Below are 20111 nucleotides of genomic sequence, written 5' to 3' on the forward strand. Positions count from 1 at the left end.
GGGAGGTGAATGTAAGGATCTGTTGCTTTTGCCATACTGTGCCATGCTGTTTCAAGGCTAATATGCATTGGTCACAACAAGGCCTCTGCTTCCCTGCAGCAGCTACTGTGTTTAAACCCTACCTATTTCACATATCTACCCAGTGCCACTCATCTCATCCACTAAAAGTGTTTTCATTCCTGCCATGGTCCTACAGGAGGAGTTTTTGCTTCCTGTCCATGTCTGGCGTCTTTGTATTTGCAACAGGATCAGAGCATCGTTGGCTCCGTGTGTCAGCCTCTGCTCCAAGTCTCAAGGCTGTTCTCAGGAAACTATTTCCCATACATAGCTCTCCTTTGTTATTTATCATTTTTCTGTACTCAGGGGGGCAGTTTGCTTATATTTTTTCCTTTCTGTGCCACTGAAGTGCTCCCCTGTCAGCTCAAGCATAAAGGCATAGAGCAGCCAGCATGGATCAGAGCCAGGCTGCTGTGCAGAGCCCTCCCTGGCCAGCATGGCCATTTGACCAGCATCCTCCCTTATGCTCCTGAGGCAGAGCAAGGACTCTTCTGGGGTGGAGTAGGACAGCTGGAGCAGGGACGTGTCAGCACTGAGGCAGTCTGGTTGTACAGAAAGGTTTCTTTCTGCCATACTTCACAGAACACCTCTGACATCCCTGTGCCCAGAGCACTGAGAAGGAGGAGCAGACAATTGTTTATTTGGAATGCTGTTACCTGGAATCCAGTAGCATTTTTGAGCGTGGTCTGCTGTGGCCCTGCTCAGTCCCACTTGTGGCATGCCAGCACTGCGAAGAATAATATCAGGTCTCTCTTTTTTGCCTCTTGGTTGTAATTGAACTGCTGGGACCCAGAGTTTGGTGTAGGATGGGACCAGTTCCAATCCCAGTTCAGCTCTGTTAGTGCCATTTCTGTGGGTTGGGACAAATGCTGTCTGATTTGGAACTTTACATAGTTTGTCCCAGGCTGTAGGGCATCCTCCCGTGGCAGATAAGCCAAGGTTTGAGCTCGCTAAAACCAGAATAGCTGAGGACTAAAATGACCGAAGTTCAGGGGGCTGTGTGAGGGGCACTTTCCTATCTGATGGTGAGATGATAGGATCAGTCAAGTAAAAGCAGCTTCTCTGTCTCTTCCTAGCTTGAGCTCCAGTAAGGAACAGATGGTCAGGTGAGGACAGAGAATATTAACATATTTTTAAGTATGAACTCATATGGCATATATGGCACAGTGAAATAGAGAAGCAGTGTCATTTTAATATTCTCCAGGTCCTGAGAGTATGAAAATGACTGGTGATATATACCCTATGTATCAGGCTCCTAAAGCACAGTGATTGTCGGTATAGAATAGCAAATCTCCTTACTCTACAGCTGGATTTCAGTCTTAATTCTTCCCTAGTGAATAATGCCAGCCTCTGAGGAGAGACCCTGCCAGATAATTACGCAAATGACATTATCCTTGAAATAGTGACATCCAGTAGTTATTGTCAATCATTCAGCAGCCAAACTGGGTCTGTGCATAATGTAATGCCATGTGCTTACAGCTAGTGCTGTCTGCCCCAGCCTGCTGCCTGTCACAGGGCAGCAGTAACTGATCCCTCTGGGTTTTGGCACTCTTCAAGTGCTGCTGTAATTCATGATAGAAACTGGAGGAGTAATTGAAAAGCTTCTCGAACAGCTGCACAGGCTTTGATCTTGTTGAGAAACTGGTTAAGCTGTGGAGTCAGGTAGCTTCAGCTGCATGGGGCAGATCTGCAGAGGGGTGACTTGGTGTCTTATAATTAGTTGGGGTTCTGGGAGATGCAAGAGGAGAGAGCTGCTGGCTGGGGCTGTACTGAGCTGGGGTGGCTTCTGTTGGGTCACAAACAGCAGGCTCTGGGAGGGAGTGTGCAGGATGGAAAGGGGATACTCAGAATGGAATCACTGCACTTATGTAAGTGAGTTTGGAATCAGGTTATATGATCAGAATGTGAGTGCTTGCCTAGGAAGCAGGGAGCAGAGACACCAGAAATAGCCTGACCAGAAAGGGTTTTGCCACAAGCTCTCCATGGTGTCTCTCCTTTCTGGATTTCCAGTGTCAGTGGAGGAAGAGAGTTGCTGGCCTAAAATACCCTGGGTCATTTGTTTTCCTTCTGGGCTAAACTTAGTGTATTTTTACTTGCCCCCTTCAAGATTGAGCAGTTCAGGAGAGAATCTGCATTTACCAATGCAATGAGTGTTCTGGTAAATCAAGTTGCATTTGTCATGATAGCTGCCAAAAGCTGAGTTTTCTCTTCTTTGAAATGCCAGAGAGGTTTGAGAGCCAGCACTGAAAATTCATCAAGAAGTTGCTGAAACATGTCACTGTGGCCTGGCAGGATGGTGCTGGGGGCTGCTAAAATCAGATATTCCCTGATTCCTTTTTCAGCCACACACAAGCAATTTGAAATAGCTGTAGTGCAATATTTCTGCAGTTGCTACTGTAAATCCCTGAGAATGGGGTTGCTGAGGCAGATGACGCATTTTAGTTATGTGTGATTTTTAATGTTAAAATTGGGCTTACAGCTGGATTGGTGCTCTCACAGGATGGTTTTCATGGTTCAACTGAAATTCCCAGTGAGTTTGCTCCTCACTTTGAGGAAACTCCTTTTTTGTTACTAAGCTATGGCTAGAATAGAAAGCATAAGCATACATAGTATGTATTTGGGGCTCTTCAAAAGAGAGCTTTCAGTTTCAAAACCCTTTATTTCTTCTCTTCATTTGCAGCACTACAAAGGAGAGATGGCTTTCTGGCCTTATCAAGGAAAGATTTCTGTCTTGCCCTGAGCTCAGGTTCAGCTGTCAACTTAGCAGCACCTATTTATAGTTGCTTCCTGAAAAAAAAATCAGCAAGTACAGTGGGGTTCCTTATCCCATCATACAGGGGAATGCATCTAGACATGAAAACAATATTTTAATGTGTCACATCACAGTATATTGTACACTCCTAACAACAGAGGAGGACAAGACCATGTTTGGGATCAGCTCATGCTGGATGTTGTCAAGAAAATGTTAGGTAATAATCATGGTTACTGTAAATAAAATCTTTGCTCACAGGGCAATATTTGTGCACTGCTGCTCTCTCTAAGCTTATTTCTAAAGAAAATTAGTGTGCTGGGTTCTGTTGCAGATAGGCAGGTTGGTTTTGTCATTTTATCTTATGGCTGTATGTGCTGTTTGTCTTGAGGCAGCTCTTCCCAACTTTCCCTTTCCAGTTCAGCAGTTCCCAGGGTAGGGGAAGCATATTTTGGCTTCTGTGTGTGCCAGAAGCAAAAAAACCCCAGCATATTTTGGCAGAATTAGGTTGAACTGTGGCTTACTCAGTGCAGGTGAGCTGGTCCACTCAGTCTGCTAGAAAGCAGAGATAGTGAATGATTATAAGGGCTTATTTTGAAAGCAGGATATTTCCTTCTGGGTAGCTGCTGTAAAAATGGCTGGTCTGCCCTGCTGCCCTCAAATTCAGACCTTGGCACAGGCCCATGGACAGCTTTGGGAGTGGATGGATCTGCATGCCAAGGTCACCTAGTTGCATACTGAGGGCAAATGCAAATATTCCCTTAAATTTGGTTGTTATGGGGTCGGGCTTTTTGGAGGAGGGGGCTTAGAGATTGAGGCTGTAGGTAGTGTAGCATGGAAGTAATGTGGTTGACCAGGACCCAGAGGAGCTGAAAGGCTGGAGAGAATGATTGGTTGTTGGCTGGCTGAAGAACTTTTTTTTTTTATCCTGAGGGCTCATGCTAGTCAGCTCATTCCACTTCCTTTGTGCCTTTATTGATGTTTCTATGCAACCAACCCATCTGCAGATGTTGGGGCTCTGCAGGTGCCCCATCACACCTCTGGATGTGGGATGGTGTGCAGGGAATCCCTGTGCTCTGGTGTGGCACCAGCCGCCATTAAGTAGGTCCTGTGACTTGGTGGTGTTTAATAGCATGAGTGATCCCTTTGGAAGGCAAAAAAAAAAAAAAAAAGCAATTATCCAGATAAGAACATGGTCTGGTCTTGGGGCTGAACTCCAGCTCTTGGGGAAAATAAGATAAGCATATTAACAGGAAGTGTATACACCTCTGTGTGTTACCTGGGAGCATTTCCTTCGTGTGTGTGCTACTCCCTGTGACAGGGAAAAAACTTTGTCCTCTGGGATCTGGCAAGATTGCTGGATGCTGGCCAGGTCTCTGAAATCATCCCCCTTCCTTAGAAAAGGAGACCCATCAGGTCTGCAGCTGTGTGTCTCATGACTGTTGGCTTTTATAGGGAATGGGCTTTTTGCAACAGGTTAATTCCCTTCCAGTTCAAACAATGAGCTTGTGACACCTGAAGGAAACTTTACATAAGCCTTTTATGGAGACCAGTTTTGCTGGAAAGACTCCTGTTAACTGAAACAACACTAGGGTTTCTTTCAGCAAAATCAATTAAAAATTATTATGCTGAAAACAGAAGCTGAATGCCTTTCCTAATTACATACAGCCACTGTTAAAAGAGCAACTTTTATTAGTGTGCTATTTGCTTTTTCCATGGGTCAAGACAGTGTGGCCATGAGATTCCTCTCTGTTGTTTTTCAGTTGTTGGTTTTTTGTTTGGTGGTTTTTTTGCAACTGGTGGTTTTGTTTATTCTCATCCCATGCCCTTTTTCACATCTGGAGCCAGATCTTGTTTCCCTGAAGTCAAGGGGCTTTCCCCAGGGAGGTAAATGAGCAGTTGAACTGGATCTGTGAGTGACAGCAGCAGTGCTCTGCAAGGCAAACTGGCTGGGTGGGGGCTATCCAGGGATTACTGCTGGTTTGCTTAGGTGCTGTGCACAGCTTTGTTGTCTTGGCAAATAAAGATAAACCTTTGGTTCCATGAGGTGTTTTTAAGCTTTTCTGAAAGAGAAAGACATTATAGGAGCCTGGAGACCTGATAGCAGCCTTCTAATACCTAAAAGGGGTTTACAAGAAGGCTGGAGAGAGACTTTTTGTAAGGGTATGCAGTGATAAGACAAGGGGGAATGGCCTTAAGCTGAAGAATGATAGATTTAGATTAGGTATTAGAAATAAATTCCTTACTGTGAGGGTGCTGAGGCCCTGGGAAAGGCTGCCCAGAGAAGCTGTGGATGCTCCATCCCTGGAAGTATTTAAGGCCAGGTAGGACAGGAAAGGTGTCCCTGCCCATGGCAGGGGGGTTGGAACGAGATGATCTTTTAAGGTCCCTTCCAACCCAGACTGTTTCGGGTGAAAGTTTTTGCTTGAATGTGCTGCAGTCGATGCCTCTGTAGTATGATTGGATGTATTTTATGCCTCCCTCTTCACCATGGATTTGGCTGTGTGGGTAGAGTTGTTTGCATCTGAGAGGAAAGGGTAGGAAACAACTCAGGCAGTGCCAAAATGGGTGTGAGTCTCCATGACCTCAGCTGTGGGATCTGCTTGCTGTCACCTCAAGAATCTCTATTTGAGGCTCGGGGCTGTGTGGGATTGAGGCCCTGACCACCAGAGTGGTCATATGTAAGCAGAGCAAAATGAAGGATGTGCTGTGCATTCTGAGAGCAGCAGAAGGGATGAAATATAAGCTGATTATCTGGTGAATGAGTGAAGCAAATCAGCTACAAGCTGCAAACTGGCACAGAATAGCATATCAGCAGTCCCACCCCTACAATAACTGCTTAGTGTAGAGGAGGAATTCTAGTGCTGCAGTCTCTGGAAACGCTTCATTCAGCTTTAGAAAACATAAAGGGATGTCTCTGAGGGTCAGGAGTGTAGTGATGTCTGTGGCTATCTTATCTGACAGTCAACAGCTCGTGCAGACTGATTTGTGCTTCTAGACAGTGCATCTTCCACATAGTTTTCCACTCAGATGTGGTTGTTGCATGCTTTTGAGATGGGCTCTTTTACAGCCTCTGGCATACAGTGCTTAAAGGGCTGTTTCTTTGCACTTGATCAAATGGAAAGTGCAGAGAGAAAAAAAACCCCAGCCTCTCACGTTTCCGTGTCATGTTTAATCAGTCAGAGTGCAGGACAGTTTAGTCCTGATTTACAGTTATGCTTACGAAGAGCAGTCCTGTTTTGAGATCCACATATCAGATCTCTGTGCCCCATTGACTCCACTGTATATCGTCTGTGAACTTTGGTGGAACTTTCCACATGACTAAGGACTACTGAATAGCCTACAGAAGTTGTTGGCTCTGCTGGTGTCTACTTTTCCTTTATGGTTATTTAAAGGGATTGATTTGAAACCTGCAAACCCTGCACATAATGAGTTTGTATAAATCATTAAAAAGCCAAGCTCAGAGGGGCCTCAGGAGTTTGTGTAGTTCATCCACCTGCCCCAAGGCTGGAGAACCTTTACCTGAATGCAAGTCTCTCATATTTTCACTCTTCTCTTTTGGTGTAGCTGCTGCATTTGCATATAAAAACTTGTGAACTCTTACAGGCACAGATTTATTTACTGAATGCCTGCAATGAGAGCTCAGTGCTGTTTGAGAATTCTGGTGCTGATGCAATAAAAATAAGCAGTGCTGCTTGTCTGTGGAGGGGATAAGTGATTAGATGTGAGTTGTGCTCTGGCATTCCTTTTGTGACTAATACATTCTCATGGAGGCATTTCACAATTAAAGAGCATGCAGATGCAATTAAGAAATAGCTATGTGTAACAATTACAGACAAGTTCATGAAAAAAGGAGACTCAGAATCCAGAATTAGGCTCAATCTTTAAGTCCCATAGCACCTGGGATTATTTCAATTAGAACATTTGAAACTAAGAAACTTTTCTACAAAACTACTGGCTTTCTGTGTTTCCTGCTTTCTTTTTCCTATTTTAAAGGCATAAAGGTCATGAGAAGGAGAAAAAAAATAAAATACATTTGATGTTATTTAAAATTTATTTTTAAAACTGCCCCTAAATATTGCTGCTATGTTTTTAGCCAGAACTGCTTATCTGACTATTAACATGTTCCCTGATTCCAAGAGCATTCAGGTTTATGATTTTATGAATTTTGAAAACATTTGCTCTGAGATCTCCAGAATTGCCCAGCTTTAATCCAGTAATTTTACTGATCTTTGTACCCATCTTAAAATGAGGAAGCTTTCAGTGTCACTGTCAGAGAACATGAGCCCTGGGTTGGCATTAGGGAGGCTGATATATATAGCTGAGGAAAAGGTCTCCCTGTCAACCTTAATAAATGTTGCGTACAACTTTCTGAAACAAGGATTATGCTGACAAAATGCTGTTGCATCTGCTCCTCTGACTTGCCGAAATGGAAGATTTCTTGCATCACAACATGTTGCAGTGAGTGAAATTCCTGTGTTTGTAAGGAACACAGTGAGAGACTCAGTGTTGAAATATTTGGCCTGCAGCAACAGCCATAGCTATCCTGGGAGAATTTGACTTACTCCTTTAGCAAGACTGGCATTTGATGTTTCCTTGGTCAATAATCCCAACGTTTAGATCTCGTTCTTTATGCCAGGGAGCAGCTGGGTTACTCTGCTTTTATGCAAACAGAGGAATTTGGTAAAGCCACCCAGCAACTTTTAGTATCAATGGTGCACCACTGTCACACCTTGTCTGCAGATTCTAGTTCAGAGCTGCCTGTAATGATACAAATATAAACTAAAAATGATAACACAATGGAAGATATCAACTATTACATGGTAGTGCTGCAGTAATAACTGTCTGTTTTACAGTTCAGAATTCCTGTGGGAGAGAATTCCCTTCTCGGCCAGTGGTACCCTGGGCAGGATGGTGGGCACAGCTTTGTTTCTGCCCTCTGAGTGCCAGCTGAACTGGTGCTGGGGCTTGTCCTTAGCTGCTGGTGCAGGCCAGGATGCAGGTTGTGGGGCTGGTTCCCATGGAGCAAGAGGAAAGCATTGCTCATCATTTGGCCTCTGAGTCATGGCACCTTTGCTGTTAATAGGATGGAGATCCTCCCCTTTTATGAGGCTGTGCCTAAGGGCACAGTTTAATCTTGGAATTGTATTACCTGGTTATTATTCCACTGAAGCAGTGGCAGTTTTCCAGCTGACAACAATGGAAAGGGGAGCAAGCCTTCAAGTCTCAACCGTGTACAAATGTGATATATTCAAAGCCATGGAGATCCTCCACGCTCTGAGCTGATTTCTCCTGAATCAATTAAAGTTTCACAAGCACTATTTATTATTAACATCCAGAGCTGCTTTCACAAATCTCTCTGCAGCGTGGTAGAGGAGTGCTCATGAATCAGGAAAATTACTTCCAAGTAGGAGAGGTTATTTACTAGCTAAATCCCTGATCCAGGCACACTGCCATGGCTAAGTCTATCCAATAGGATGTGTGTATCCACATCTGAAGCCTTTCTGATCTGAAGCATTCTTGTCATGGTGCCTGGCCAGAGTGGGTCATGCCATCTTCAGTTGTTGTGCTGGAAAAGGAAAGGGGATGGAGGAGGGGATAAACTGGGAAAAGCAGGGTTAGCTGGGCAAGGTAGCAGGGGGAAATTATGCCATGTGCAAACCTGTGTGGTAGCAGGGGCAGTAGGCAGTGCTTCCTGCAGACTCTCCAAGGACATTCACTTCAGCCAGTGTGGGCTTTGGTAGAGAGGCTGCAGTGTGTCTCAGTGCCCAGACTCTGTGGCACTTGTGCTAAGAGTCTGAGCTGCTGTGTGACATTTAGCAAGCAGGCTTCGGGTTTTCTCCTCCCTTCTCTGGATCTTGTTACGTTCCTTTTGACATTTACCTGGGTATGAAAATGTGGTAGGGTTCCATGTCTTTGTTGACTTGTGCCTAAAAGCTGAGTTAGTTGTGCTTTGTATTTCTGTTTGTCAGTATCTCTTAACCATAAGTTGAGGAATTGTGTGCTTATCTATGCTTTGGGGATTTTGACACAATCTTATCAACTTAATGTAACCTTTGACATTTCCTGCACCTTCTCTTATCTTTTTTCTTTGACTTTATATAACCAGTCTTCCTAGTTGGAACTCTGCATTCCACTATTACTCATATAATTTCTTATACATTTTGAGTAGCAGCTTGAAACTTGGTGCCCAAACAGCAGCTTTGCAGCCAGAATTTCTACCTTCAGACCCTGTTGAGCACAGAGGGAGCAAAAACCTTGGCAGTGACTCCTGCTTCTTGCTGCTCTGCCCAGCCTTGATAAATGAGAAAGCCAAGGAGACATTCTGACTCCTGCCAGCTGGCCAAGCTCCCAAAGAGATAGTCCACGCTCTGGGAAGGTCAGAAGGCGGCACTGCCCGGCCACTGTACCCTTGCAGCAGCACAGAGCGTGGAGCCAAAGCTGCTCCTGCCAGTCCTGCTCCTGCTGGGGTCTCTTTGGGGCTAGGGCCAACCCCAGTGGGAGGGTGGCAGCTCTCAGTGTCCTTGGGATGCAGCAAGCCAGGGGAGATTCAGGCAGTCAGCTCATGCCTTGCACTGCAGAGCTAATTTTGAGGTTGGGGTGGCCAGTGGAAGGCAGTTGATCTGCTGGTGGTGGGTTTGAGATGGCACTAGTAAAACTTCTATCTGAAATTATGGTTTTTTCCCCTATCCCTACACAAAGAGAAAATGCCCAAATAAGCTTTTGTGGCACCATATCTGTTAAATAAACAGCTTTTATCAGTGACAGCCACTTGAAACATAGTTCCCTGTCTGCTTTCAAAAAAGGCAATACTGAACTGTGCTGCTTCTTGGAACTCTTATGAGGTTTTGGAAATGAGCCAGAGCAAAGGGAGGCTGGCTTTCAAACCCCTAAAGCCACAAGTCATCTGTGGCTTGAGTGGGCTGAAGTTGGATTCATGAGTGGAAAGTCTCTATGTCACAGATCCCCCTACACCCTTTTGATCTTGCAAAATTGCCCTGCTCACTCAAACTGGTGACTGCCCTGACAGGGATAGCCCCAGGGGGAAAGACAGGTATTTGGTGTAATAAAATTAATGGGAAACTATCTTGCAGCTTACCCTATTTACTGCACATCATCATCTCCACTCAGAGCTGCCTTGGGGTCCTTCAGGACTGACAGTTTTCCCAAGCCATGGGACAGTCAGCAGAAATTCCTGCCAGAGCTGTTGGATGCTGCTTCCCAGCATCAGCCAGTGGCATCTCTGGATCCCTGCTAGCCAGCAAGCAAGGCAGCAAATGCCAGATATTGCCAGTAAGCTGACGTGGAAGAGAGGGGATGATCTTTGGAGGCCTGAATGTTGCCTCTGCATGAGTTAAATGTAGCATGGAGTATTGGGTGTCTCACGTTCTGCCCTGTCCAGAAGGACAGAAGTCCCTGTTTGACTGCCTGAAGAGCCTTCCCTGCTTTCTCTTCACTTTATTACAGCCAGGCTCATGCTGAAATTCTCCACCTCTTGTTCAGGGAAGCTCCTCATATTTCCCAGTCTTTGCTCTGCCTGTGTTTTCCTTGAGACCTTGCTGTGGTTTGGGGTAGTTCAAGTTGTTCTCCCATTCTCTGGGGGACACAGTAAAAAGACAACTGTCCTTCAATAGTTGGATTATAGAAATAAGCCCACCATTCCCTTATGATCCTTATTTCCCTGTAAAAAGACAACTGTCCTTCAATAGTTGGATTATAGAAATAAGCCCACCATTCCCTTATGATCCTTATTTCCCTGTAAAAAGACAACTGTCCTTCAATAGTTGGATTATAGAAATAAGCCCACCATTCCAGTATAATCCCTATTTCCCTGAAGCCCACAGTGAGTATGGCAAGGTGCCTGGAGCCACTGGGTGTAGCACAGGCACTGCTTGCTCCCAGGCTTTCTTTGGGCTGTGCTGGCACAGCTATGCACAGCACTGGCCAAGTGAGTGTCTGTCCCAGCACTGTTACATAAGGAGGAATTTCAACATTAATTACCTGTCTTGGCTCTGGGTTTCATTCTGTCTCTCCAGACACCAGAGTGAGTCTCAGAAGACTGAGCGTGGCTTCTGCAAACAAAACAAACAAACTTTATTTCACAGGCTCTGGGCTCTGCTGCTTTTTGCCAGGAGCATCCATTCTTCTGGATTTTCCCTTTGTTTCTCTGCCACTGAGGAGGGACAGCAGTTTTTCTGGAGGTGCTGCCAAGCATAGCTAACATGCTCAAATATTTGAGCTGCAGGGAGGCTGGCACTTCCAGTCAGGGCAATTAAAAGGGAAAAATTAACATTTCCCTTTGCTCTCAGCCACCTTCCTCCATTCTGAAGGGCTGAAGGAGGGAGGGATGGATGGGCAGATGCAGCTCTGTTGCCATCAGGGCTGTAGAGGTTGGCTGGGACAGAAGTGTGTGCTGGGCCAGGGATATCTGTGTGGATCAGGTTCTCCCTAATGGCTTTCCTCCCTCCCATCTGAAGTCATTAATGCTTGTTAAGCCAGGATGGAAACAAACCCAAACAACAACAGTCTACAAAATAATTCCATCACTCCAGACTGGTTCTTTTTTTTTTCTCCAGTGAAGCCATTAGTCTCCTGTGATCCCATTTTTAGCCAGACTGGAAACAACCAGCCGGACAATAGTGAATTCCTCTCCTGGCAGAGCAGTCATCGGATCTGCTCCCTGATGGGAAAGGTGAGGCGAGTTCCCTTGCCTGTCTCTAGGGGAAGAATCTCCCTGCAGAAATTCCTGTGGGCCTTGCTGAAAGCCCTATTTTTGTGCAGCCTCTCCTGGTGAGTCACAGCCTCTGGCTCTGGCTGCTCTGAGAGCTCTCAGTACCATGGGTTTTCTCCAGCCCACTGCAGGGTTAACCCCTCTGTGGTTTTGCCTTCATGCATGTACAGCCCATCCCACTCGCTGGCTGATGATGCTGGTTGTGGGTGCCAGAAAGTCATGAAGTAACTTGTGGTTTATACCAACAACAGGCCAATGTAGGACTCGTGTGGAGGAGGAGTGAGATTTTTCCAGTCTCACTCATCGGAGTGGTACTTGATGCTAGGAATGGTTCAGCTTGGTCCTAGGAATGTCTCAGCCCACATTAGGGGACAGTGCTGCGGAGAAGTGGAGTGTGATGCAAGCTGGGTCTGGCAGAATTTGGGGTGTGTGACAGGGGAGAGAGGGGCCAGCTGAAGTCACTGAGACACCTGAACAGGCTGCCCAGAGAAGGTGTGGCTGCCCCATCCCTGGAAATGTTCAAGGCCAGGCTGGGTGAGGCTTGGAGCAATGTGCTCCAGGGGAAGCTGTCCTTGCCCATGGCAACTGGGCTGGAAGGAGATAATCTTTAGGTCCCTTCTAACCCCAGGTGTTCTGTGATTCTGTTCTGTGAATCCCTGAAGTCCTGTGTGGCACCACTCAGAGCCGTGGTGGGAGCTTGGCCAGAGCCACCCGGGAAATGTCTCAGTTCCTGTAAGTGCTTGTAACATGAGTAACACCAAGTGCTGTCCTCTGCCCGGGGCTGAGCCTGCAGCTGTGCCACACACAGAGCCTTCCTCTTGCCTCTGAGGTTTTGTAGGGTGTGGGGAAGCACTGGGTTCCCCCTCCATCACTGCAGCTCCCTGCCAGGCATGCAGCACCCTCGCTGCCCTGAAAAGCATGAATGGGACAGGGTATGAAAGGGCAGGTCCAGGCTAGAGAGCAGTGTGGCTATGCTGCTGGAGGAGGAGGCTTAAATCACCAGAAAAAAGGACCTTGCTGTCCCTAGGTTCTAAAAAGCATCCCTGATGCCACCTTAGCAGCTGGACAGTGCTAAACCCAAACACTTCCCTTTCAAGGTGCAGGAAGGCTGTAAGCCCAAATCCCTGTTTCACCTCGTGCACATGAGGTAAAAGCCACAGGCTTTCTAGTCAGGTGCCAGGAAAAGCTGCAGCTGCCCAGAAAAGGGCAGCTGAGGACAGAGGGGAGCTGTGCTCTCCCTGCTGCAGGGATTAAGGGCAGTTCACCGCGTGTTTGAGTCATGTGTCACCAGCGCCGCGGCTCTGACTCCTGTGCTGTGAAGGTGCCGTTTGGCCACTGCAGCCGGCAGGCTGTGCAGGGCTTCTCCTTGAGGTGGAGAAACACTTGGCAAAGAATTCTGCCGGGCAGGCTCACCTGGGGATGTGCAGGAAAAGTGTTTCTGCCTGATCCCTGCATCTGAACATCACCCTGGGTGCCGGCTGCTCCTGTTCCGTGCCTGGGCAGAGCCGCCCTGGTTGCTGTGGAGGGATGAAAGGCTGTTGATAAACGTTGTCATCCTGTTGGGTGTTCTCTGGTTTGAGTCATCCCCACCATGGTGATGGTTGGTGGTGGTGCCAGGAGTGCCAGCAAGCGCTTGGGGTGTGGGCAGCAAACCAAATAGCCGAGGGTCGAGTTCCAGGGGGCTGTGGGGATGCAAAGGAATCTCAGGGATTCCAAACCTGCAAAGCAAAATTGAGGGATTGGCTGGAGAGGAAGCAGGATGGGTTTGCATTTGTATCATTGTGGTGCTTCCCAAGTCACCCCAGGGACAATGGGAGGTGGGAAGTGAAAGTAACCCAGTGTTTGAAAGCTGATTCCAAATGCTCTGGGATGTATCCTTGATGGGAAAGCAGCTGCTGTGTCGTGGTGTGGTTGCTTTCCTGTTAACAGTCTGGCATGAAGCACCCACACCACCACAATGTTCTGTGCTCTCACAGCCATGGGATCATTTCAGGTACTGTGAAATCATTCCTCATGCAAAATCACGAAGTTTGCAAACCATTTGTGAAGTAAAGTGTTGTGGAGTCTGCTTGAGAACAGAGATGGAGGACAGGTTAACCACTTAAAAATGATGTTCCCAAAGTGCAGAGAGGACACACATCATCTATTGCTCCATGTCTGCAAATCCATCTAGAAAAGTTCCAGGGGTTCATTAGCTTTAATGTGTCTATTGTGGGTGATACATTTCAGCAGGTTATTACTAAAATAATGCCCTTTTTATTCCTTTTTCTCAGGACAGTACAGGCATTCTGCTTTCCCTGAGCCTCCATGGTCTTCCATTAGTCCTCAATCAATTACTTATTCATGAGAGAAAGCAGCAGTCCAGCCTGAGAGCAGCAGTAGTTGGCTGTGTAGATGAGTTTGAAGTACTTGATGGCTGAACCCACTGGAATTGTCAATAGCATTAAGAACTGCTTTCCTGCCACAAAATGAAAATACAGCCTTGTAGGTGGAGAGTGCAAAACTTTGAGGACATGAGCTAAAAACCAATGCACTTTAGATGTCACCTGGGTGTAACTTTAGTGAGCACAGACAAGGAGCTTTTTGAAAATCATCTTGCCTTCAAGTTGACAAACTTTTGTATTATGATGGAAAATGTGTATAGTTGTGCAATTCTGGCCTGTGTTGTAAACATGGGAGGTCTTGATGGAAGATCTGTAATTCTGAGCTTTGTTCTGATGTGGCGCCTCAGCAAGAGGTACCAAGATTTTTTCCTGATGTTTCTTGTCTCCCTAGACTAGAAATAAGTTTCAGTGGGGATTTGTGATGTCTTCTTCCTGACCAAAGGGATTTATAAGCAAGACATATAGCAAAAGCCTGTGTAAGCAAGAGGGACCTGAGAGCTTCAGATCTTCCACTGCTAAATCAGTAAAATCTGAATATGCCAAGAGGCATATTCCCAGGTACACAGACACACAGTACCCTGGGTATCCTTCTCTGTGGTCACATGTTGCAGAAGCCAAAGGGACTTGCAAGGACTTGACGTATCAAAGTGCTAAAAATTCAAGGGCTGAGCAGTGTAAAAACAGACTTTACTCATTTGTGTTCTGTTTCTCTTCTTTTTCTTGAGAAGTGGGGACAGTCCTTATTTCATTTTGTGATTCATTTGTTTCACAAAGAACAGGAACAGGGGAGTTGGCAGCTCTTTGTGTGTGGTAGCCATGTCAGGTGAGCATCACTTGACTCCTGCTCTGAGTTACTTCTGCTTCATTAGCAATCAGGCAGCCACCTAAGGCACCTAATTTGGGAACTTTGGCAGCCTTGTCAGCTGGTGAGTCAGATTTTAGAGGGGCTGAAGTGTCTTGGGAAAGCACATGTCTCCCTGTGCCAGCTGGAGAGGGAGCCCAGACCAATGTGACTTGTGGGTTAAGCACTTGGTGTGACGTGGGGACAACACCATCCAGCCTCGTTCATGGGGTCTGTTTGATGCTGTGTGGCATTTGGGGTGACACATGGGACCCAGTCTGTCCCTGCTGGCCTGGCACAAAGGTCAGTGTCACTGTCTCCTGCACGCAGGCAGCTTGGGAGGAGTCAGAGCAGGACTGCAGAGATCTCAGCATGCCCAGCCAGGAATTCCACCTGGCTCTGCCCTGCTTATCCAGGATCCTTGGGCTTCACACAGCACTGGGTGAATCACCTGTAATGAGTGAATAACAACAGTAATTCACATAAAATGAGAAACTAAATCTTGGGATAATGAGCCATCTGCTAGGCTCCTACAAATACCTCTTCCATCTTATATTTAAGTGATTGTTGTGGCCAAAAGCAGGGAGATCAGAGCAGTCAAGAAAGCACTTTGTTTGCCCAAATATTCCCTGGAGTCTTAAAAAAAAAGAAGAGCCAATTATATCAATGATGCTGTCAGTTTGTTTTTTTAAGAAACCCTCAAGACAGCATTTCCCAGGAAATTCATTTAAACTTTGTTCCAAAAGGAACCAGGCCGTACCCCCTCCTGTGCAGCACTGGGGTGGCTGTGTGCTTTGTGCCCACAATGTGTCACCAGCAGGGAGACTGTTCTTTTGCTCTGTGCATAAAAATTCAGTGCAGATGGTGAGATTTTCAAAAGCATCCACACTGGGCCAGCACGGATGCTTCCTCAAAAGTTAATAGTAAGTTTGGCAGTGGAAATCTACAGGCCAAAGCAAGGTGCTTTTAAAAATCCTGTCTAAAAATACAGTACTTCTGCCTTCAGCTTTGTTTATTCCATTATAGAAAGGAGATTAGCACCTATAGCCTTAGCTTTATAAATCTGGATCTGTAATTCAGAGCCTTAATAAGGTTAAGTAAATTTTTTTTCCTCAGGGCCTGTTTCAAATATGAGTGAACTTGACAGGAGTTTTTTTTTTTCCCACTGATTTCCCTGGATTCCAAGTCAGGCTCAGAGCACAGTGGATCTTACCTGCATCAGATGAATGTGGAGAAGTCTGCCTGACCAGATTTGCAGGTTGCAGGCAGGAGTGTCCTTCCCACAGAGCCCTGTTGGCATTGCCAGCACCAGCATGGGTTGGTTTGCTGCCCAAGCCGTGGCCAGAGGCAGTCTGCACACATCAACCTGATGGAGAGGGACACCTTGATTTTTATTTTCTTTTATATTTCTGGGAGCAAAATATTCCTCCTAAGACTGGAGTGTGGGGAGGGTGGATTCCATGGCAGCTGTGGGGTGAGCAGGAGAGTTGCTCTGGTGTGGGTTACTGGCTCGTTCCCCCAGGGCAGGCTTAGTGGCACAGGGTGGTGAAATGGGGACCTGTCGCTGTGTGCCATGGAAGGAGGAGCCTTTTCAGCAGCACAGTCCTACCCTGATCCTACAGGACATCCTGGAGCTGGGACAGGGACTTCAGCAGCCCTGTGGTGGGCTTTGGGCAGTTGGTGGTGACTAATCTTGGATAACTCTCACTCCATCTTGCAGTGTTGAGACCACGCTGAGCTGCGGGCACAAACTGGATTTCATTTTAATTTCCATATCAGGCTTCAAATCAACATTGATCTATTTTTGTCAAAGTGACACAACAGGCTTATACTTTTTAACCTCTCCTGGCTCCATCAGTCACCTGATTCTTGTTCCTGCATTTGAGTCTTGAGTCTGTTGTGTGCCTCCTCTGAAGACTTCAGGCAATGGGATGCACAGAAAGAAGCATTGTGGTTGTTTCTTTTTTTTCTTTTTTCTTTTTTTTCCTTTTTCCCTCTTTTTCTGGCAACGGTAAAATAGGAGCTCTGTTGGGAGCAACTCAGCAAGTAATGTTTCAGGGCCAGCAAATTCCAGTATTGCTGCCCAGTGGGACTGAGGAGTCTATCACAGGACTAGGCTGGCAGCTCATCCGGAGAGGGAAAGCGTGGTGTGCATACCAAAAGCTGGACACGAAGCCTTTCTCTGTGCACCTCTCCCCTTCCTGCAGTAAATGGGTGTACATTTGCTCTGGAATTCAGGGAAATATCTCAAGTGTAGCTCCTCTTTCCTGATTAGAGTCCCACATGAAAGTGCAGCAAGTAACACATAGATTACATGTAAGTATCTATAAAAAATGCACGCACACCAATTTGGATGTATAAATACATTACGGGGATTGTGCCATCTTTGGGATTACTCCACTGTGGCAATCTCCAGCGCGTCTGTGCTTCACCAGTAATGGCTCTGGCTCGTGGCTGCCCCATTTCACAAGAGTGTCTTCTTGCCCTTGTAAAGCTGCCTTTGCACACTGTCATCAGCTCTCTCACAGCTGCCGTGGGTGTAATAAAGGGGAAGCTTGTAGGTGTGCCTGACCCCAGAGGGACTCAGGGCACCCGTGAGGTCCCACTGGATCTGCACCACAGGTTCAGACCCACCAGTGTGGGGGAAGCTCTGTGATTATCTCTTGTGGTATGCCCAGGGTTTTTAGTCTCTGCATTTATACTTGAGCCTACCACTCTTGTTTTAACTGGAGGATGAATCACGCCTGCTCGTCTCAGCAGCAATGAAATCCTGTGTGAGTAATTGTGCTAAGCTTCCACAGGCGCTCTTCTGAAGTGCCCAGAGGGAGGGGAGGTTGGAGTGCTGGTGCTTCAAACCACTGGAGAGGTCTTGGATGCCGGGCAATGCTATCTCCTGTAGGAGAAGGCAGTGCCTTGGGCACTGCTTTGTCTTTGGAGCAGCAGCCCAGGGGTTGGCGGGAGAGGGTTGATGCTCTGATGTGGGCTGGGGAATTGCTGCCAGGGAGCCCTTGCCAGCAGGAAGGGGTCAGGAAGATGGACAGCCAGCAGCACTGGGTTCCAGCCCATCTCTGCCAAAAACCCCATGGTGCTGCCTAAATGCAGGCAGATTGCTTGCAGAGACTTGTCCTTGTGCTTGAAGGGCTGCTTGACTTTAAGATTAAAGTAATAACAGAGCACTTCTGGATACAGTGCTTGCCAGTCTGAGTTTAGTCTGAAGCCCAAGCAACAGAGCAAGAATATATTTTAAAGTTTAATCAGACTTACCACAGTGAGTGCGTGAGACTGATACCTAGTGCCTTTGGCCATCCTGAAGAGCACAGACTCAGGTGTGAGGATCTGTCTTGAGCTAATTCACACCCCCTGACCTTGCCCTCAGGGCAGTCCTTGGCCCTGTGCTGTGGTGAGAGTTTTCAGAATGTTCTGGTGTTGTGTCTGACCCCGAACTCGAGTCCGTGTTGCATCAGTCTATAACATTTGTGTTGCAAGAGAGGTGGAGCCTGCTTTGGAGGCTGAGTATCCCTAATCCATCACACCTTTATCCTAACCCATGGGTGCAGAGCATTTCCAAAGGTCTGTGCTCTGTGTGCTGGCAGGGCAGGTTGGGCTAAGCACAGACAAACCAGGAGGCTCTTGTGTTCTGCCACGTTCCCCTCCCTAGCTCTCTGCAGATTCTGCAGGATGTGCTGTGGTGGGATGAGGCTGTAAAACCCCCAGGAATGGTGCTGGGCTCCTCCTGGCTGGAGTACTGCTCAGGTGCTGAGGTGCCTGCAGGATCCACCTTCCCCACAAGCCTCCCCTGCCTCCCCAGGCTGCCCTAAGCAGCCAGCAAGGACAGGCAGCTGTCTCCTGTTAAATGGCCCAGCAATGAATGCGGATTTTCTGTGGAGTTTCACTTACTTGTGCCACTTACCCTGAGTCTGAGCTGGATCCTTGAATCATTATATCACATTTCTGCTATCACTTTGTTTGTGAGAAACGAGAAGGTCAGCCTGGAGCCATGGTGGCTGTATTTATGGTCCCTAAACACTTAAATACGGTCAGCTTTTGAAAACACCTTCTGGCTGTTAGACCAGTGCAGAAGGGCACTTGCTATATTTCATTCCTGCTTTCTGGAAATTACAAATTACAAATAGCTGGAGAGATCTTCCCTTCATTTCTGTCCTGTTAAGCTGCACTGCAGGTTGCAGTCTGCTGTAGCCAGGCTGTCTGTGTGGCTGATGCTGGCCTGGGTGTGTTTGCACCTCAGAGGTTTGTTTGGAAACCAGAAGAGATGTTTTCTTTACCCAAAGGAATGTTTTTCAAGGAAATAGAGAGTTGAAGTCGCATTTTGCAGTCCCTGTGCTGTGCTTTGACATTACTTCACGCAGTGCTGGGAAGGATGGGGTGCACAGACTAAATCCCATGGGATTTTAGGGATTGTGCTGGGAAGCTGTAGGTGTGTAAAGCAGCACTTTCCATCTCAGCCTGCAGTGCCCAAGCAGGAGTGTGTGTAAATGCCTACACAGTGGTTATGCACTGTGTAACAGCACTGTCCTGCCTCTGTTTTTTCCCTTGGTGCTGTGCCCACGAGGGTCCCTCTGTAAGCACGGGGGGTCACTCCAGCTGAACATATCCCCCTGTAAAGTACAACAGGAGTCAGATTAAATGAAGCCTCTGAGGCTGGCAGGGAGCAGCAGCTCGTCTTTTTATTTGGCAGCAAACCTCAGGATTTCAACTTTTTCTCCAGCTCAGTGCAGCTTGATCTTTTTCTGATCTCTGCTTTGTGGCTCCCTTTATCAAAGGCCAGTAACGTGGTGGTTCATTTGTGATTCCAGTGCTTCCTCTTACCCTGAAGATGTACCTAAGCAAATACCAGCAGCTCAGCCTGGGTTTTTATGTCGTAGCTCTGTTGCAGGTGTCAGCTTCAGCCTGTGTTTACTGCTGCCACTCAGCTTTACCACTGCCTGGGACATATGGATAACTCTTCCTTTGGGCTGTGAGGATATGAGTTTCTGGTTATAAAAGCTTACTTGATCATACAGATAAATAATATTTGATGACTATTAGAAAAATGTGGGACTTGTGAACCATCTTCTGTAAAGAAATTTATAAGTGAGTTCTCTACAGCCCAAGACATACAGCAGAAGTAGCCTTGATTCCCAAAGTGGTATAAAATCTTGAGGACAAAATGTGGGGGTCCCTGGTCCAAAGCTGGTGGGAATAGATTAATGAAAATAATTATTTTCTCTGTGTTTCCTAACTGAGTCCCCAAAATTTGGTATGGAAAGAAAGATAGAAAATAATTTTGTGGGCCCAAAGTAAATGTTAAGGCTTTTTAAAAGCAATTACGTTTTCTTAAAAGTCAAGAGA

General features: G+C 46.7%; 1 protein-coding gene across 1 annotated transcript in view; it reads left to right on the plus strand.

Annotated features, from left to right (window-relative positions):
* PRKCH (protein kinase C eta) overlaps nt 1-20111 on the plus strand; it is a 111387-nt gene that overhangs the window by 66841 nt on the left and 24435 nt on the right. The gene's annotated exons all lie outside the window — the stretch shown is intronic.

The sequence above is a fragment of the Lichenostomus cassidix genome, chromosome 5 (assembly GCF_008360975.1).
Source record: "Lichenostomus cassidix isolate B80296 chromosome 5, HeHo_3.0, whole genome shotgun sequence".
Classification (NCBI taxonomy): domain Eukaryota; kingdom Metazoa; phylum Chordata; class Aves; order Passeriformes; family Meliphagidae; genus Lichenostomus; species Lichenostomus cassidix.